Source organism: Erpetoichthys calabaricus, chromosome 8 (genome assembly GCF_900747795.2).
Source record: "Erpetoichthys calabaricus chromosome 8, fErpCal1.3, whole genome shotgun sequence".
Lineage (NCBI taxonomy): Eukaryota > Metazoa > Chordata > Cladistia > Polypteriformes > Polypteridae > Erpetoichthys > Erpetoichthys calabaricus.
In genome coordinates, this window is record NC_041401.2 from 54,877,310 (window position 1) to 54,898,119 (window position 20,810).

At 39.2% G+C, this 20,810-nt stretch overlaps 1 protein-coding gene across 2 annotated transcripts in view; it reads left to right on the top strand.

Moving 5' to 3' along the window:
- The window catches only part of epc2 (enhancer of polycomb homolog 2 (Drosophila)), a 137,848-nt gene that overhangs the window by 8,976 nt on the left and 108,062 nt on the right, over positions 1–20,810 (top strand). The window lies entirely within an intron of this gene.

The following is a 20,810-nucleotide window of genomic DNA, read 5'->3' on the forward strand; positions in this document are numbered from 1 at the left end:
TTAAATCACATTCACACTGAACTATGAGAAAGGTGAATAATCTACATCATTCTGACTAAGCTCTCTTTTCAGACTGTATATTAGGCATTTTTGTTTACAAATGAGAATTGAAATTTGACAAGTCAAGCAAACTAATTTTTAGTGTTTGCCAGATCCAGCTTTTTTAAAATCATCCTAGATAAACAAAAGGGCAACAATGCAAGAACTGAAATCATGTTATCCCTTTATTATTAAATATGGCGATAGAAGTTTCAACATTTGCTGCTTCACTTGTTTAGAAGTTATATTTTGGACATCAGTCACTTTACCTGTATCTGTACCCATTTAAAAATAATTACCATACATTCAAGTGTGTATTTTGAAATGAATAGTCTTAAACAGGGGTGTTAAAACTTGAAGCCCACTAGCCATATCCCACTGATTTATAAAGGGGCCCACGTCATCAGTATTCAGAACGTTATACATAGACTGAGATTACCGTTAAGTTTTTCAAAAAATGTTAACGTGTGTTTCATGTATATTGTGTTTGAATCTAATTTAATTGGATTATATTTATACATAGCATTGAAATGCATGTCCAGTGTCTGCTCGTTTGTTTGCACAGTGTACTGCAGCTACTCTCTTGTATGTATGATGAGAAATGATTGCTCATAATAATCCAACAGAAAATGTGAAATAAGGTGACATGCCATACGGTCAGAAATAACTTAGTGGTTTAGAGTGATGCCAAAGATGCCACATTTTAATGAAGGAGGGCGATAGTTGCCACTCCCCTTACTTATTAAAGCTTCACAGGTGTCAGGGCTATTATAAAGATATATATTACAAAGATATATTTAAAGATCTGTGTCTATGACTTTGAAAACAGATTTCCAGTTTCAAGCATACAGATTTGCATGTAATTGTTTAGTTGAATTGGTTGAAAGGTTCATGCAAAATAAACAAAAAGGGTTGGACACATTTCCTGTACTCATCTTTCCTTACCATGTCTAGAGCCTCTATTGTTTTTTCTCTCTTCTCCTCCTGGATTTGTAACACAATAGCAAATCATTTTTGCTCCCGAAATTAAAATTGCAGGGAATACAAGTGACTGTCAGTGTGGTATGCGCAGGTGTTCAGTCATGGTGTAGCGGAGTGTGCAGGTGTGCTACAATGCCACAAAATATGTTTTTTTCTTTTGTCACTTCTCTGGACTTTTTTTTCTCTTCTGGATGCTTTCATACAGCGCTTTGGAAGTTCAGTGTAATGTTGCTTATTAGCAGACCAGTCTGTTCATGGAGAAGCTTTTAATGCTGACTTGATATTCAATATGATCTGACTTGTTTTTGTACAAGCTGAAAAAAGTATCGCTGAAGTCCGTTTGTGGGAATTGTAGGGTCCCACCTCATAGACCAAAAATTAGGAATAACTACTTAGTATACTGTTACAAAAAATAAAGTACATTAAATTGAAGATTGTACAATTAATAGTTAAAATGATTTTCAACAAATAAATGCATGCATATTTACATTTAAGCAGTGTTCTAGCTGGAAATATCAATTAATTATTTCAGTGTGTTAGAATATTTTATGTATAAGTAGGGGGCTTTGCACCCTGCTCGCTTTGCTTGCCAACCCCCAGGTTTGTTCATGTGGAAATACAATTTAAAAGTGTTTTTTTCATGGGAATTGTTACATATGTATTATGTTCACTTTTTGTTCTAAAACCTCATATAAAACTGACTTTGTCAAATGTTTGTCCTTGTGATTTGTTAATTGTCATCGCAAAAGCTATTCTGACAGGAGTTTTAATACGAATGGCATATCAAGATCTCCTTCTTGCTCAAACAGCATTTCAGGTTCATTCAATAAAAATAAGAATTTCTGATAAAATAATTTACTTACGAAAGTTGAAATATCCAGAGCCGGTGGCATTTTTGTCAAGAAGCTGTGGATTTCTGGTCACTGTGGATTGCATGTCATTGTAATAAAGAAATCTTGCTGACCGAAAGTTCTGGATGTTGCCATTGCAATACTACTTTGATATGATCAATACTACCTTGATATGATGATGGTAATATTACTGCTTTATCTATTTTGAATATGTCTGAACTCTTGATATTTGGATTGTGAACATGATTAATGAGACATTGCATATGTTCCATTCTAAGTTTAGCTTGATTAGATTTAACAAAGAAGAGACGATTAGGTGCTACTTTTACATATGCATTAGTAATGTAATGTTGCGACACACGTTGAGATGATAGACGTGGGTTACATACATGGGAACGTATCGCTAACCTTGACCCAAAATATTGTGTGGGTGTTATTCGTTTTTCTGAATGCGTTTGTTTCATATTGTATGACCATCCTGTTTTGCCATCTGGGAAAGGCAAAGCAAAGAGTAAAGGGTTGGCATGTGGCGATGTATCTGACATACAGGACGAAGCATGCTTTGCCTTTGGATATACACAAATATCTACTCTGTCTTTGATATCTCCGTCTTTTGAAAGTATTATAGCTGACAATTTGTCACATGTGAGTTTATTATAAATACGACTGTGATCTGTCAGATTCATATAGAAATCTAAGAAAATTTCTTTATCTATGTTTTGCTGAAAACTTTCGTGTAAAGTGCGATACTTTTGGATGTATGGATTTGTATCCAGTATTGGCTGTATAGGTTCCAGCACGTCGGATTGTTTAACTCTTTCGATTCTATGTTGCATCACTTCTCCGTGATCATAAATATACACCTGACCAAATTGTGTTTTTTTTTCTAAATTAAACTCGTCGTAGCTGTAATTGTTGTTGGAACACAGATACTCATATCGTATGGTACTTTTCCCTGATGGCAACATGAATTCGACGATGTACAATCCTCCAAACTTAAACTTTAAAGCCTTACAATATCTACATACTTCTGACATATCACTTATGTGCATATATTGGATCTTGTTTTGCTGTTCTGTTATTTCACCTAGTAATAATTTCCGTTTGTTTGTGTGAATGCGATCTGTATTCTGTTTTGTGACACCTTCGAATTGTAGTACTGTCATATTTTTTATGTTGCTCTGCGTGTGTATCGCGCCATGGTTTTTTTTTTTTCTTTTATCCTTTCAAATTCCACTGCTTTCATAATCTGTAACCTGCTCTGCATGTCTATGTCGCCAATGTGTTTGAACGTCTCTATGAAGTTCTACTGTGTCTTTTACTATTTGTTGTTTATTTCTGACCCCGTTTGGACTTGCATGGTTTTCTGTTCCACTTGTTCTGGGCTGATTATTACCTTCCTTCCCTAGGTAACCATCTCACAGGAACATGCTTCCAGCGGATGTCAGTATGACGTGACTTGATCGTGTCGTGTGTCATCTTTAACTTATCAATTGTTTTAGAGCTGCTCTTTCTTCTTCACTTTTTAGATAACCGTGATCTTTTTTGAAAATGTAAGTAGGGTGTGACTTGCCATGGATGTCAATATGACGTGACTTGACTATTTTGCGGGAAGTGAAAGTGTCTCTGCCTCTCTGAAGTGTCTGTCTTTCTCTCAGAAGATCACGTCTCGTCACAAGATTTTCTTTATAATAGAAAGATTACTGTATTGCCTTAGGCTAGCGGTGGTGACAATTAAAATAAGGAATGAATGTAAAAATATTGTTATGTAACAATGAAAATGTAGAATCCATGTTTTATGTTAAATTTTTTATAAACCTCATTTAAAATTGTCTCATATTTTGAACACCAAACACTTGTATCTACAAATAAAATAATTGTAGTTGGCCCTTGTGATTCACAGGTTATGTCATCAACTAGGGGGCTCCGCCCCCTGCTCGCTTCGCTCGCCAACCCCTGGTGTTGGGAATGACAAAGAGCGTGATGTATGAATGAGATATAGAATAGTGTGACGGTGTAGATGATGCAAATAGAAAGCAAACAATAAAGTGTGTGGCACAGTGTAAAGGTTTATTTGAAAATTTCTTTGTACACGCCGTTTAAGTGTAAAAGGTAATTCCAGCTCAGAACTTGTAAGGTCAATGAAGATGGTTATTGTTGTGATCAGAGTCAAGTTTGTCAGAGCTTAGAAAGAGTTGTCTCTCTCCAGGAAGTAATGGAATGACTTGGGTATTAATGTTTTGCACATTAATATTTTTTTGACCTAATATAGTGCGTTGTGTTAAAAGGGGCATTTGGTCTAATGAGATTGCTGTTCCAAATCTCTCTGTAACTAAGTCGTCGCAGATAAAGGCTTGAGGAATTGTAATAATATGTGGCTGAAGTCCATCTGTATTGGTGAGTGTACCATCTCTCAGTTGTAATAAGCAATTGTTATGATTTGGTTCTGGACATCGTATCTTTTTTACTAACTGTATCTTTTGAAAGCAATGCCAATTGTCTGCGTATTTTAAGGTGCACTGAACAATAGCTGAGTGCATGGCATCTGGAAGAATAGCTAAGCACTGTCTAAAATCTCCTCCTCATAAAAGTACCTTTCATCCAAATCGAATATTATTATTCATAAACGTTTGTAGAAGTTTATGAATGGTGTTGAGTAAGTGACTTCATGCCATTGTACATTCATCAATAATTAACATTTTTTCAAGACGGATGTCACGTGCAGTGCCACCGTTAATGTTCATAGTGGATACCGATTTGTAGGATCTAATGCAGTTGATAAAGATTTCACTTTCAGGTACATCGTTAGTTAGAAGCTTTTGTAGATATTCAGTATATGAATGTAAAGAAGGCAGTCTAATTTGACCCTTTTGACAACAACGTGTAAATGTATTACTTGTATTGCCAGTTGTTTCTTCAGAGAAGTGAACTGAATGACAATGATTGCAAATGACATTCATTAATCCGAATGAATTTTCCTGGTGTATGTTTTGCTTGTGCCGTTTGAGAGGCGCGTTGTTGCATGTGTAGTATTTGGGACGTGTTGTTTTGGAGCTGTAATCAATTTGCCTGTGCTGTGTGAGAAGCCTGTTGTAGCCTTCCTTGTCCTTAACGTATGTCTGAGACGGGAGGTGTTTCGTTTTGAATCCGTGACTGTTGCGATGCAGCACTTTGATTGATAGCTTGCGTCATGTGGATCTAGGATGTAGATTTGTGCATATTTGCGTTGTTGATTTGTTTCAGGGTGCACTGTTCCAATGCGATGCAGTATTTGTGCACGTATGGGAAAGCAGTATGGGCCATTGCCTTTTGGTGGCCTGATATTTACTCCGGTAGATGCAAAAGCAAATGAACTATTGTAGGATCTAATGCAGTTCATAAAGTTTTTACTTTTAGGTACATCGTTAGTTAGAAGCTTTAGTTGAGCTTTGTGTTTTTGGAGTCGAGACATTTTTTCTTTTAGAAATATGGATAAGTAATAAGGAGTATTGCACTCACTGTTAATATGGAGCCTTTTCTGCGGTTGAACGGTTAATAGTGCCTTATTGTAATGAGATCCACCTATGCTGCATAGCCGTCTATTTTGTTGTTTCTTTCGTGTTCGTGTGTTTGTTCCTGTTATCCTTTCCTTTTCGTTTTGTACCCGTGACCGTGTATTCATGACTTGTTTCTTTCTCAGCATGCGAAATATGGATAAGTAATAAGGAGGATCGCAGTCACTGTTAATATGTTTCCTTTTCTGCAGTTGAACGGTTAATAGTGCTTTATTGTAAGGAGATCCACCTATGCTGACACCTACGCTGTCTTGTGAAGGTGTTGACGTTCACTTTAGAATATGTGGCTTTGGGTGTCACTTCTTATGGATGTGTGTGTGGGGTTAAGGATTGTTGTTGCGCGAGCGTCTTCTTTCTTTTTGTGTTCCTGTGTCTTGTTGAATCCCCCTCTTTGTGTGTGTCCCGTCCCTTGCTTGTAGGGTCTGTGGGGTGGTTTTGTGTTCTTTTTTTTTTGTGTTCCATGGGCTTGTTGAATCCCCCTCTTGGTGTGTGTCCCGTCCGGTGCCTGTGGGGGGGTGGATGCCTTGCTGTCGTGCGCGAGCCTCTTTTTTTTTTTTTTTTTTTTTTGGGTGTAGTTTCGTGTGCAATGTGTTTCTTGCTTTGCCTGCGTTTGACTACTTTTTTATGTGCCTTTTCCTTTTTTCGGTGCTCGTTGCGCGTCATTTCTCCTTTTTTGTCTTTTTTCTGTGCTCACTCCTTTTTTCTGTGGTCTTGTCCGTCTCTCGCGGCTCCTCATCCGCCTCTCGCGGACTCTTTTTGCGCCTGCGCAGTATGTCTTTTTGCAGCTATGGCCCATGGCCAGATGTGCCTGCGTCCATCATCCGGTTTAGCATTCTCGGTTAGTAATATGGATAACTCAGAAATCATTTTGCTAGTTTTGCAACTTGTTCCGGAAAACCACAGCGGATGCTGTAGCCCTGCTTCGTAAATTGACTGCACACCCCAGCAAGCCTAGGAGTACTGTGTCATTGGGCAGCTTTGGTAGGTGCTGCAAGGTCTGCAGGGTGAAAGATGAGTCCACTGGTTTTACAATTGAGTCATAACAAGCTGGCAGGATCACAGTCTGTTTTTTTGTTTCAGTGCTTCACTGCAGAATTGGATTATGTTTTTTCTGTGCCTATTTGTTCGTGTGATTTCCTCAGTGTTGGAAAATGTCTTCATTCGGGAGTACTCCCTGCAGATGCGAAACTGGATGGTGTCATGAGTGTTTATTGGTTTGTGCTTAGTGTTTTTTGATCTGTAATATTAATCATTTCGGTCATTTACTACCATAAATATACACACAAATTTATTATAATAGTTACATTTTGTAAAAAGTTACTGTTCACTAGAGAACTTCTGAACTACACCCTTTGTCTGTGGAACACTAAGCATTTTTGTCTTGGCAGCCAGTCAGAACGTGATTTGATTGCATCATATATTGTGTTTCTTGCAACTTTTGTTATCTTATTTAGTGTAACTAACTTAGAATATCCAACAGTCATGGGCTCAGTGTATTTGTGGATTTTTGTATTTGATAGGGGTTCTGTGTACCTAAACTCTCTGAATTGCAAGGGATTACTGTACTGTTAGAAATTGTTTTATCTATATTCGGGTGGCCAAATCCGATCCTGGAGAGCCCCAGTGCCTGCAGGTTTTTGTTCCAACCCAGTTGCTTAATTAGAAGCCAATTCTCACCAATAACGGACCTTATTTAATTTTATGTCTTGTTAGTGTTTTAACTCTGCTTTGTCAGTTCATTCTTAAATCATACATTTTTTCCCCTTTCTATGGATATTTGTATCCTCCAAGTGATTTGAAGCCTAAAACGGACAAGTAATTTTCAGTTCTTCACTTTCTATTCAGTTTTCTGATTTCTTAATTAAACCAAATAGTGAATGATGAATACACATGGGTGGAAATGGAAACAACCTAGAGGTAAAACTGCTGGTTCCTTTGTCATTTGCATTTCATTGCTAATAAGAAACAGTTAAAACAATGAATACAGGTTTTTAAGATGAAAATGAGCAAGTAAGGGTTCAAACTCTGAATAAGCGAGACAACTGAAACAAAGCATAAAAAAGTCACTTGAGCAATATGTGGTTCATCAGCAATGAATGATTTCTCATGAAGAATTTGGCTTGAAACCAAAACATGAAGCCACTGTGGCCCTCCAGGACCAAAGTTGCTGTCTTAAATAGCAAATACATTAAATTAATTTAATAGTAGCAAAAATTAGTCATTAAGAAAACCTGTAGCCACTGTGGCTCACCCAAGATTGGAGTTGGTAACCCCAATCTGTATTTTAGGTTTTATTAAAAGTAGTGTCTGCTAAGCCAATATAAGCTTTGCCAAATACTGGTGTTAATTATCATTAGATTGAATAATATCACTTAATGATGATAGAATTTTTATTATTTACTGCACATATTTTACTGATACACACTGATACAGGTTTGTGTGATTCTGACTGATTTTTGATTATTGAATGATTGGAATTTCAGATGCCAGCCAATTAATTATTAAATTATGGTACATTTCTTTACTAAAGTGATTCTCAAACTCGGTCCTCAATGTGTCTTTACATTTTTGTTCCAGCTGGTTTCACAGTTAGTAATTTCAGGTCTAATTGATTTAATTTAATCACCTCACCATTTTTCTGCTATTTTTCTGCATTCAGAAAAGCGAAGAAGTATTTGCGTTTTTTTTATAGCTTTGAATGGTTAACTTTCCTTTGTTGTTTTTCTGTTATTTTTTTTTCTGGGTAGTTTGTACCCATAATTGTGTCTTAATAATTAACAACTAGCAGAGCAGACAGCCGGGCAAATAACATATAATGCTGAGAAGGCTGCAGCTACTTCAGTTTTAGCCCCATTAATATGATCATTAGAAAATAATGGGGAATGAAAATTGTATAAACTGTTTAATTAAAAAAAAAAAAAATCACAAAATGATCCCCATGTAACATACAAAAATGCTTTCTGCATTTTAATATAAAATTAGCTTCGTTTTATAATTTCTACATTAACTTAGAAAATAAAAACTGGAAAACAACAGCTTGTTTAATTAGGCTAGGAGTCCAAATAAAATCAGAAGTTGTTTGGAACAAAAACTTGCTGCCATAGGTGTGTCTTCTCTTTAGACAGCTAGGCAGTGATAACTGACAATTTCATTATTGTTCAAAGCTAGTCCCTGCTGCCACTGGATTGATAATGTATGCATGTGTTAGAATAGTAATAACCTGGGGTGCAGGAGACTGGGGAATTAAATTTTACTTTACACCGACTGCTGGTGTTCTGACCCTCAAAATCACTTTCTAGTTTCTTAAGCGGCTGCTTCTAACATGCAGTGACACATGCTTGCATCTGCTTCTTCCTTTTGCCCTGCTCATGCATGCTGGCCAGCTCCACTTCACTGCACTTACCTAGGATCAGAGGCAACCCGAATGATGCTCTTTTCCCTTGCTCTGTGAACCAACCCAAGGCCATTTTCCAAATCTGAAACTTGCCAGCTGCCATGCAACTGGGCCAGTTGACTGTAGCAGCCAGGAGACACATCTGAAGAGCTCTCTGAGGGCTGTGTGTGTTGCTTTTAGGTTTCCTTCTCCAGGTAGTGCAAGGCTGTCATTTGTGCCTTACAGTGCCAGGGTCTGCATGAGTTTTACATGTTCTCCCCAAGTATTTATGGATTTATTGGTATCCGTGAACGTCAGTTGAGTGTTCTCACTTAATCACATTCTTTTATTACCAGATCCTCAGCAAGAATAAATCATTTTACGTAAAAAATGTCAATAATTAGTTTGTAGTGCTTCAATTAGCTCTATTGAACATTCCCTTTTAATTTTTTTCATGCATTTGTTGAGCACATTACAGAAACTGCAATGTGTGAGTAGATTGGTTCTTTTAACATCTAAGGCTTTTATTAACAATACAGTGCAGTGCAATCTATTTAGGGTTGTGCGGTATATCAGTAAAGGAAAGTATTGAAAACCTGTGTGCAAGTGTAAAAAATATTAAAAAAAATATTTTTTTAACAATTGAGACTGCAATTAACATGAACAACTGTCCTTATAACTTATTTTTAAGATCCATAACACACAGACCGACAGAGCACTGTGTAATAGAGAGACAGACAGGCAGAGATATATAAATAAACAGGGAAGGCACATGTACTGAAAGAAAAAAAGATGAACATGTGCGTTGTTCCTGCTGCACTGAATAAGTTCACCCGCTCTAACATCACCCCTCCCCCCAATCTGACTCTCTAAGTAACAGCACAAGTACAGACGCAAACCAAGTGTAATCAAGAGTCCCGGTTCGATCCCCACTCACTCCTATATTTGCCGTTTTCAGTAGTAAGCTGCTCTTTTTGTTAATATTATACAGTACACACATGCACTTCGTTTGCGTCTGTACTTGTGCTGTTACTTAGAGAGTCAGATGGGGGAGGGGTGATGTTAGAGCACGTGAGCTTATTTAGTGCAGCAGGAACGACGCACATGTTGATCTTTTTTTCTTTCAGTACATGTGCCTTCCTTGTTTATTTATATATCTCTGCCTGCCTGTCTCTCTATTATGCAGTGCTCTGTCTGTCTGTGTGTTATGGATCTTAAAAATAACAGTTATAGGGACAGTTGTTCATGTTAATTGCAGTCTCAATTGTTAAAAAAAATATTTTAAAAGGAGCATCCCACATGAAAATATAACGATCCCATTAACTGACAGTGCATACCAATTTATAAATTTTATGTCCGTTTGAGGTTAAAAAGAAAGCAACACTTTATCCCCAGCGGGGAATCGAATTCAGGTCTATGAAGCACGGCAAAGTTGCTGCGCGCTAAGAAGCAAATCTTAGTGCGCTACGCCACGGAAACTGTCGTATCAACCTTGAAGCTTTTGTGAAAGTGTTTATTTGATCTTTGGAACTCAGGCTTTACACATTCTATAGTTTATGCCTGCTACATTTTGTAACATCCATATTACTAAACGAGAATGGTAAACCGGATATGGACGCAGGGACCTGCCGGTGGACGCAGGAGACATAGTGCGCAGGCGCCACACAAAGCCCCCCTCCCCAGAGTGAAACGGGAGAGACTACGAACGTGCGCAGGCGCCACACAAAGCCCCCCCGCCCCACAGCAAAACGGGAGAGACTACGAACCGTCTGACATGCCGGGACAGAAAAACGGGACAGAATACGGAGTCGAGAAAGGTTCACAAATCAAACCCGACATGATACGCCACCCCAGAGTAAAACAGGACAGACTACGGAGTCCATAAAGGGTCACAAATCAATTGGAGTACGGAAAGCGCCAGATAGTACGCAAACACACTACACATGCATGATCCACGCACCTCTAATAACCCGCAAGCAAAAACACGATATAGTACAGAAACCCCACAAATACGGACTCCACAACATATTTGAATCACATTACAGTGATACAATATTAACAGTGCAACCACACAAGACACAGGCACAACACCTGATGGGTAATAAGAATAAACGGACACTCCGTATTAAAGGTTCGTCATCCTCACACGTGAAGACTATACAGCATAAGTGAATCATCACATTACAGTCATACATTATTGACAATTCAAGCACAGAAAACGCTACGTATTAACAGTAAGTGCAATCCATTATCCATATTACTAACGCTAAACAAGGAAGAACTAATGGAGTTGCGCTCACGCCTCCAAAACAGTAGACCAGATACCACTGTTAATGCGACGGGCTATATTATGTCCAAAGAATATTAATGTTGATCACATAAATAACCAAGTCATTGCATTACTTCCTGGAGAAAGCCGCCACTTACTAAATACTGACAAAGTTGATTCTGAAGACGAGATTGAACATCTTAATTTCCCCTTACAATATCTGAACACTGTTAACCCAGCCGGATTACCACAACACAATCTTAACCTTAAAATCGGAACAATTGTCATGCTATTAAGAAACGTTAATACTAAACAGGGTTTATGCAACGGTACACGTTTAGTTATCAACACCATGACAAACAATGTTATTGAAGCAAAAATACTTACAGGATCACATACTGACAATACTGTTTTAATTCCTAGAATTGACCTTACAAGTTCTGCCCTTGAATTGCCATTTACACTTGGGCGACGCCAATTTCCCAGTAAATCTGCATTTGCCATGACAATCAACAAATCCCAAGCACAGACCATGGACAAAGTTGGCATATACCTCTCTGAACGCGTATTTGGACATGGACAACTTTATGTAGCCTTCTCATGAGTTCGGCGTTCATCTGACATTGAAGTTACAGTTATAAATACTCCAATACCAATGAAAACTCGAATTCAAGGACAACAAACCATCTTTACTACAAATATTGTATATAAAGAGATATTCCAATAAATCTTTGTGATTTACCATACAATTCGTTCTTTACTATCCACCATCTGAAACTGCGGAGGCAAAGCAGGCACGAGTTCAAACCGAACGAGCTCAACTGACGGATATACGCCTACAACGCGCGTCTCAAACCGCAGAGGCAGGGCAAGCACGGGTTCAAAACAACGCAAGCTCCTACAACGCGCGTCTTAAACTACGGCTGCCCAGCGGGCACGGGTTCAAAACGCCGGGGGTAGGCGAGCGAAACCCCCTTGTTTATTACTAAAATATGAAAAAGTTTCTGTTTTAACAATGTGTTTACACAGATTACTGTAGAAACGGAATACACATGAAATGCGTGTGTTCCAAATAACGATCTATTATTTCCACTCTAAAACTCCACTTCACTCCCAGATAATCAATCAAGGCATGAGCTGGGAAAAGTTCGCGCATGTTCTAAGTCGGTGGGGGGATGGAATAGCCGGCTGCTGGCAGCTTGTTTTTATTGGCAAATTTAGAGGACAAAGGATGCTGGCGGAGAGGTGTGAACGGATTTAAGGTGGGCCGGATCTACGAGTTTTTTCGTAGGCTCTGGTAATTCTAGTGTTAAAGAATCACTAGTTACACAGTGGTTGAACTGTATATTTTGGCGACATTCAATTCAACTGCTTCGTCTCATTGTGGTCCTGTTTCAAGACTCAACTGTTCTGCTCTGTTCACACCAGTTTGGTGTCTTCTACTACTAACATGATGTCTGAGATAACAGCTCCTTCTTGTGCCTGTTCTGTTTGAACCAACCCATGCCAGGATCAAGAGTGGCTAAGAACCACACACCAAGTCTGATGGATCTTTGCAAAAGAGACCATCTTAATAAAGGGGTGTTGTTCTTACTACTTCCCAGTACAGCATTTCTGTCTCTGAAACATGTAACCGATAATTCCAAAACCCCTCTCTCTATCTTACAGCCTGGTGGCAATAGTTTGGTCTACTGTGAAGTTGTGATTGTATTGAAACATATTTGGGGATGATATGGTCCCCCAAGAAGTTCTAATCATTTTGAAGTGTGTAGTTTCATCTTGCGAAGTCTACTACAAAACAAGAGTTTTTTTTCCCCCCAACAACTGCAATAGTGAGTGTTAAGGGAATGGGGATTGAAAGGAAAGCTGATGTTGATTTTCAGCACTAAAAATCTTGAACTGCTGGTACCATATCTTTTTAATAATTGGGTTTTTAGTACTTTTCCAGTATTAGTGTACCACCCAACCCTAGTTTCAATATCTGTAACCTTTTGTTTTTTGTTTGGTGTACCATCATTTTTAGAAAAGTTACCGAAAACTGAATGAATAATGTAGGTGAATATGCATTGAGCAACAAGGGCAAATGTTAAGTTATTAATACACACATCTAACATTGCATTTTAGTTTTCATTAATATTAATCAAGTTTGGTCACCTTCATCATTCATTAAATAAGTACAGGAACAGGCTGGACCTAATGTAGAAGCAGAATGTGTATCCATGAAGCAGGCTTAGCACCACATTGACTTAAGATATTTTCTTCATTTTAGACCTGAAGTCATTTTTAACATTTGAGTTACTGTAACTGACTTTTGTAAATTACAAGTTTGGACATTTAGAATTTCTTCTTTTTATTCCACACCACTGTTTTTACTTAAAAAAAAAAAATTAATTTAAAAAAAGGCATAAAAATCATTCAGTGTACATACTGTATATTCTCGCATATATATTGTGTCTTGAAACCCGAAAAATTGATAATAAAATCAGACCCCCGACTTAAATGCCCATTCAGAAATATGACACTTAATTTTTTTTTTTTTACACATCTTCTTGCTTCCTCCAATCTTGCACCAGTTTCTCAGACACATCACATTTTGTTGCAGCAGCTTAAGTTACTAATTTCTTTCGCCTCTTCAACGACTTTAAATTTAAAACCAGCTTCACATTTTCTTCTGATCAAATGCTCCATCATAGATGAGAGACACGCTCATACGATACAAGTATATGAGGGAGTGAGATACAAAAAACACAAAACAGTGCAAATGTCACTTCAGAATAGTTCAGGTATTACTGTGTGGTCACATAGGCACAATACATAGAAAAAAAGGCAGTGTGCTCCATGGTTACTCTCTCAGGTGGGTGTTAGCATATCATAATGTCTTGGACCAATAGCGTGAGCTTTCCGCATTCGACTTAAACAAGCACACAGCCAAGATATCAAAGGAGTGGCTTCAGGACAACTCTGTGAATGTCCTTGAGTGGCCCAGCCAGAGCCCAGACTTGAATCCGATTGAACATCTCTGGAGAGATCTTAAAATGGCTGTGCCCCGACGCTTCCCATCCAACCTGATGGAGCTTGAGAGGTGCTGCAATGAGGAATGGGCCAAACTGGCCAAGGATAGGTGTGCCAAGCTTGTGGCATCATATTCAAAAAGACTTAAGGCTGTAATTGCTGCCAAAGGTGCATCAACAAAGTATTGAGCAAAGGCTGTGAATACTTATGTACATGTTATTTCTCAGTTTTTTTATTTTTAATAAATTTGCAAAAACCTTAAGTAAACTTTTTTCACGTTGTCATTATGGGGTGTTGTGTGTAGAATTCTGAGGAAAAAAATGAATTGAATCCATTTTGGAATAAGGCTGTAACATAACAAAATGTGGAAAAAGTGATGCGCTGTGAATTCTTTCCGGATGCACTGTATATGTGCGTGTGATATATGTATATAATATACACACAATCAATCATATGAAAAAGTTTGGGAACCCCTCTTAATTCTTTGGATTTTTGTTTATCATTGGCTGAGCTTTCAAAGTAGCAACTTCCTTTTAATATATGGCATGCCTTATGGAAACAGTAGTATTTCAGCAGTGACATTAAGTTTATTGGATTAACAGAAAATATACAATATGCATCATAACAAAATTAGACAGGTGCATAAATTTGAGCATCCCAACAGAGATGTTAACATCAATAATTACTTGAGCCTCCTTGTGCAAATATAACAGCCTCTAGACGCCTCCTATAGCCTTTGATGAGTATCTGGATTTTGGGTGGAGGTATTTTTGACCATTCTTCCATACAAAATCTCTCCAGTTCAGTTAAATTTGATGGCTGCCGAGCATGGACAGCCTGCTTCAAATCATCCCATAGATTTTCGATGATATTCAAGTCAGGGGACTGTGACGGCCATTCCAGAACATTGTAATTCTCCCTCTGCGTGAATGCCTTTGTGGATTTCAAACAGTGTTTTGGGTCATTGTCTTATTGGAATATCCAACCCCTGCGTAACTTCAACTTTGTGACAGATGCTTGAACATTATCCTGTAGAATATGTTGATATTGGGTTGAATTCATCCGACCCTCGTCTTTAACAAGGGCCCCAGTCCCTGAACTAGTCACACAGCATGATGGAACCTCCCCCAAATTTAACAGTAGGTATTAGGTGTTTTTCTTGGAATGCGGTGTTCTTCTTCTGCCATGCAAAGTGTTTTTTGTTATGACCAAATAACTCAATTTTTGTCTTATCAGTCCAAAGCACTTTGTTCCAAAATGAATCTGGCTTGCCTAAATGAGCATTTGCGTATAACAAGCGGCTCTGTTTGTGGCGTGAGTGCAGAAAGGGCTTCTTTGTCATCACCCTGCCATACAGATATTCTTTGTGCAAATTGAGCTGAATTGTAGAACGATGTACAGATACACCATCTGCAGAAAGATGTTCTTGCAGGTCTTTGGAGGTGATCTGTGGGTTGTCTGTAACCATTCTCACAATCCTGCGCATATGCCGCTCCTGTATTTTTCTTGGCCTGCCAGACCTGGGTTTAACAGCAACTGTGCCTATGACCTTCCATTTCCTGATTCCATTCCTTATAGTTGAGACTGACAGTTTAAACCTCTGAGATAGCTTTTTGTAGCCTTCCCCTAAACCATGATACTGAACAATCTTTGTTTTCAGATCTTTTGAGAGTTCCTTTGAGGATCCCATGCTGTCACTCTTCAGAGGAGAGTCAAAGGGAAGCACAACTTGCAATTGATCACCTTAAATACATTTTCTTATGATTGGACACACCTGTCTATGAAGTTCAAGGCTTAACGAGCTAATCCAACCAATTTGGTGTTGCAAGTAATAAGTATTGAGCAGTTACATGCATTCAAATCAGCAAAATTACAAGGGTACCCAAATTATTGCACAGCCAGTTTTTCACATTTGATTTAATTTCATACAGCTAAATACTGCTTCACTAAAAATCTTTGTTCGGAAAACACCCCAATACTCAGATGTTCCTAGGAAATGAAAGACATACCACTGTTGTCATTTTTGTTGAAAGTAAATTATTATGCAGGCTGAGAGGGGTTCCCAAACGTTTTCATATGACTTTCATGTGAATATAATATGTATGTGTGGCCAGGTTAGTGGCCAAGTAATCCTGTTACCTGCATTTTCTTTGTTCCTTGCATCACCCATTGAGATCTTTTCTGTTTGCCTTGGCGGAGAGACGCAGCAGAGTTGTGAGCCTGCTGTTGCCCTAGCAACAGACAAACAGTCTTCCACAGATGCTGTGATCGCACTTCAGAATGCTCTTTGGTGTGTTGTCCAGTTGTGGGAGGTCCCAAGAGAGTTTAGAAACCTCACATTTTCTTGAATGAGTGCCGCATCGAATTCAGGTCTGTGAGGCACAGCAAAGCTGCTGTGCTCCAAAAAGCAAATGTTAGCGCACTACGCCACGGAAACTGTTGTATCATTCTTGAAGCTTTTGTGAAAGTGTTTATTTGATCTTTGGAACTCGGGCTTTACACATTCTATAGTTTATGCCTACTAACTACATTTTGTAACATTTATTACTAAAATATGAAAAAGTTTCTGTTTTAACAATGTGTTTACACAGATTACTGTAGAAACGGAACACACATGAAATGCGTGTGTTCCAAATAATCATCGTATTATTTCCACTCTAAAACTCCACTTCACTCCCAGATAATCAAATCAAGGCATGAGCTGGGAAAAGCTCGCGCACGTTCTAAGTCGGTGGGGGGATGGAATAGCCAGTTGCTGGCAGTTTGTCTTTTATCAGCACATTTAGAGGACAAAGGATGCTGGCAGAAAGGTGTGAACGGATTTAAGAAGCGATTTAAGGTGGGCCGGATCTACGAGTTTTTCCGTAGGCTCTGGTAATTCTAGTGTTAAAGAGGATTGAACTAAAGGAGACTACGTGCTGTTTGTACTGGCTGAATACACAACACCTTGGTTGTTACTTTTGTTTACAAACACTGTTGATACCCCTCTTTGTGTTTAGATCTGGCGTCGACACCGTGCTTTGTGTTTAGATCTGGCGTCGACACCTGCTTCATTGTGGAGACTGTGGTTTTTTGTGTTTCTATCGCGTCCAAAACGAATGTTCACCCACTTCTTGGAGTTGGCAGTCAGAGTATATAAGTCGGACACACTTCTGTGATTTTTCCATCAGTCGGCGTTTGGAGTTCAAGAAAGAAGCATTGGTTCTTCCTTACTCTTTGGATTGCCACAAAGCAACCTGCGAGACTGGAAAAAGGTTGAGAAGAGATCGTGAGAGGAAACGACAGCGTCATGAAAACGAGACGGACTGTGAACGGAGAGAAGCAGAAATGCTCCTCCACCACCACATAATTACTATTCGGACAGTGATTCCGAGTAGGCCGTTCCTATCAAATCAGTGTCCAAGGGTTTTGTTTTGTAATTTTGTTTCCCTTATAAAAAATCACAATGCTGTGCGACGAAGGGCCCAGTTCACGACTGGCAGCCGCGTTTAAACAGGGAGCCCTTCATAGACAACTTTAACACGCGCAACGTAGTTGGGCGCATATGGCTAGTGTATGTATGTGTGTGTGTGTATATATATATATATATATATATATATATATATATATATATATATATATATATATATAAATATGCAGTACACCCCAAAAATTTGTGGGGGATACGTTCCTAGAACACCCGCAAATTGTAAAAAAAAACAGCGAATTTTGGATGTGGTTAAGAAATTGCCTATTTTTATAGTTTAAACCCTAAATATGCCCACAAAACACTTTAATTTAATTTCAAACTACACTTAATACATTACCTAAAAAAAGGAATGTAAAGGTAAACCTGTATACTGTACTGTTATGTCTCCCGCAGTGCTAGAATGTAAAATACCAATGTTACCGCTGTATGTACAGTTCTGTAATGCATGCAAGTTAATTTGCATTGCCAGAAGCCTTAGAAGGTGCAGGACGTTTCGGCGGCATCTTGAGGCTTTAACCCTTAAACTGCCACATACTTGGGGGTTAATGCATCCCTGGACATCAAATACTATTTTGCTGCACTTTAAGTAATTGTCACAATTCATAAAGAAAAAGTGAAATTTTAATAGAACACATTTTTTTTTCTTGCAAAGAGCATCACAATTACTGCCAGGCTAGTGCAGCGGCTCAATCCCAGAGACAGTGAGGCTGCAGGGTGTCACGCTTGGGTCACAGAATTGCACAGAAACACAGGAGATTGTAGAGACAGGAACTTTATTCAAACACTTCAAACAGACATGTCTCTTTCAGAAGTAAAATGAGCTCAGTATGCAGTTAGTTATCGATTTAAAAGAATAGGCAAACATCATCGGGGAGCACAACGGGAGCGGGACCTGCAACAGGAGCTAAGGATGTCTGGGGGAGGAGAGAGAAACAACGCAATCAGCCCAAAAGGACAGGCGCTGTTCAGGCTTTTAAGTATGCGTTGTGTTGCACGAGAAGCATATCACGCAACAGAGCATCCGCAACGAAGCCCAGCAAGTAAGGGAGCAGTGCAAAAGTAGTCTATCAGAGTTTTTTAAGAGGGATTTTTTGAGGAGCTTCCATGTCTTCTACAGGTGCGTTCAGCCCCCCTGCTCACAAGAGGCTAGCAGTGGTCATGAGCTGGCTGCTCAACGAATGCACGGCACTGCCTGATCAGGTCCTGGCACTGGGAAACAACCATACCTGCTTGTGGCGGTTTAAGGGTTAAGAGGAACAAAACGGAAAACACAAGAACACTCAGGTGGAGATGCATCACAGTCAATCAGCAGCAAGGAGAAATGAATAACGCTGTAGCGGTCCGGTGCCGCTACGATTCACACCGTCGAGAAGATGGTGATTTATTAATTTTTATAGGGGAGAGTCCAGGGATGCACCCAGACTTGGCCCAACCCGCACACACACACAAACAGAGACAAAAACAAAGCAAACCGTTAATCAAACAGCAAATAAAGAATGTAACGAAAACAAATGAAATAAATGAAAACAACAATACCACCCCTGTTCCCCTTACAGCGATTACACATTAAATACAACAAAGCACCAACAAAACACCCACAGTAAATAATGAAAATGACAATGGATGAAATGTAATGATGAAAATAGATAGTCCAGAGATCTGCACGTTGAATGGGAATGTAAAGATAGTCCTACAGCTAGTTCCTGAAATGGTGAAGACCGGTTGATGGGTTCAGGAGCACTTCTTTCTTTGCAGGATTGCCATGAATCCACTTACAGTTCTCATGTACACAGGCAGACGGCAGACAATCCAGATGCCAAACACGAAACGATCCAGGACAAAACAAATAAGTACAGGTAACCCAACAGAAGGGCAGGCAGAGAGACAGGAATTTCATCCATCCATTATCCAACCCGCTATATCCCAACTACATGGTCACAGGGGTCTGCTGGAGCCAATCCCAGCCAACAGAGGGTGCAAGGCAGGAAACAAAACCCGGGCAGGGTGCCAGCCCACCGTAGGGCACACACACTAGGGACAATTTAGGATTGCCAATGCACCTAACCTGCATGTCTTTGGACTGTGGGAGGAAACCGGAGCACCTGAATGAAACCCACGCAGACACGGGGAGAACATGTTAAGTCCATGCAGGGAGGACCCGGGAAGCGAACCCGGGTCTCCTAACTGCGAGGCAGCAGCCTGAGACAGGAACTTGAAATACAAATTACAAAAACTTTTTTTTTTTTTTGCTTTTGGTCACCAGCCCCCTTTTTAAAAGCCACGCTGACATCCTTTGACCCCAACAGCCCCAGCACCCTCAGCAGAAGACCAATCAGAGCCACTGCAGGGACTGCTGGGAGTTGCAGTTTCAAATTCTATTGGCTACTTTCACCATCCCAAGCCACGTTTCCTCTACAGTTGCATTCTGTTCTCTCTACAGTACAGTATTGCCACGAAAAAAGCCATAAAAATTGCGGAGGATATTTGTGGTTTCTGCTAACAGTTATTAGTTAGGTTCTAAGGAAAAATCTGCGAATGACTGAGGCTGCGAACTCTGAACCGCGACTTTGCGGGGGTCTACTGTGTGCGTGTGTGTGTGTGTGTCTCTATGTATGTGTGTGTGTGTATATGTATATGTATATGTATATATATATGTATATATATATATATATATATATATATATATATATATATATATATATATATATATATATATATATATATATATATATATAAAAATATACAGTAATCCCTCCTCCATCGCGGGGGTTGCGTTCCAGAGCCACCCGCGAAATAAGAAAATCCGCGAAGTAGAAACCATATGTTTATATGGTTATTTTTATATTGTCATGCTTGGGTCACAGATTTGTGCAGAAACACAGGAGGTTGTAGAGAGACAGGAACGTTATTCAAACACTGCAAACAAACATTTGTCTCTTTTTCAAAAGTTTAAACTATGCTCCATGACAAGACAGATGACAGTTCTGTCTCACAATTAAAAGAATGCAAACATATCTTCCTCTTCAAAGGAATGCCCGTCAGGAGCAGAGACTGTCATAAAGACAGAGGAGAGCAAACAAATCAATAGGGCTGTTTGGCTTTTAAGTATGCGAAGCACTGCGGCACAAAGCTGTTGAAGGCGGCAGCTCACACCCCCTCCGTCAGGAGCAGAGAGAGAGAGAGAGACAGAGAAAAACAAACATGCAAAAATCAATACGTGCCCTTCGAGCTTTTAAGTATGCGAAGCACCGTGCAGCATGTC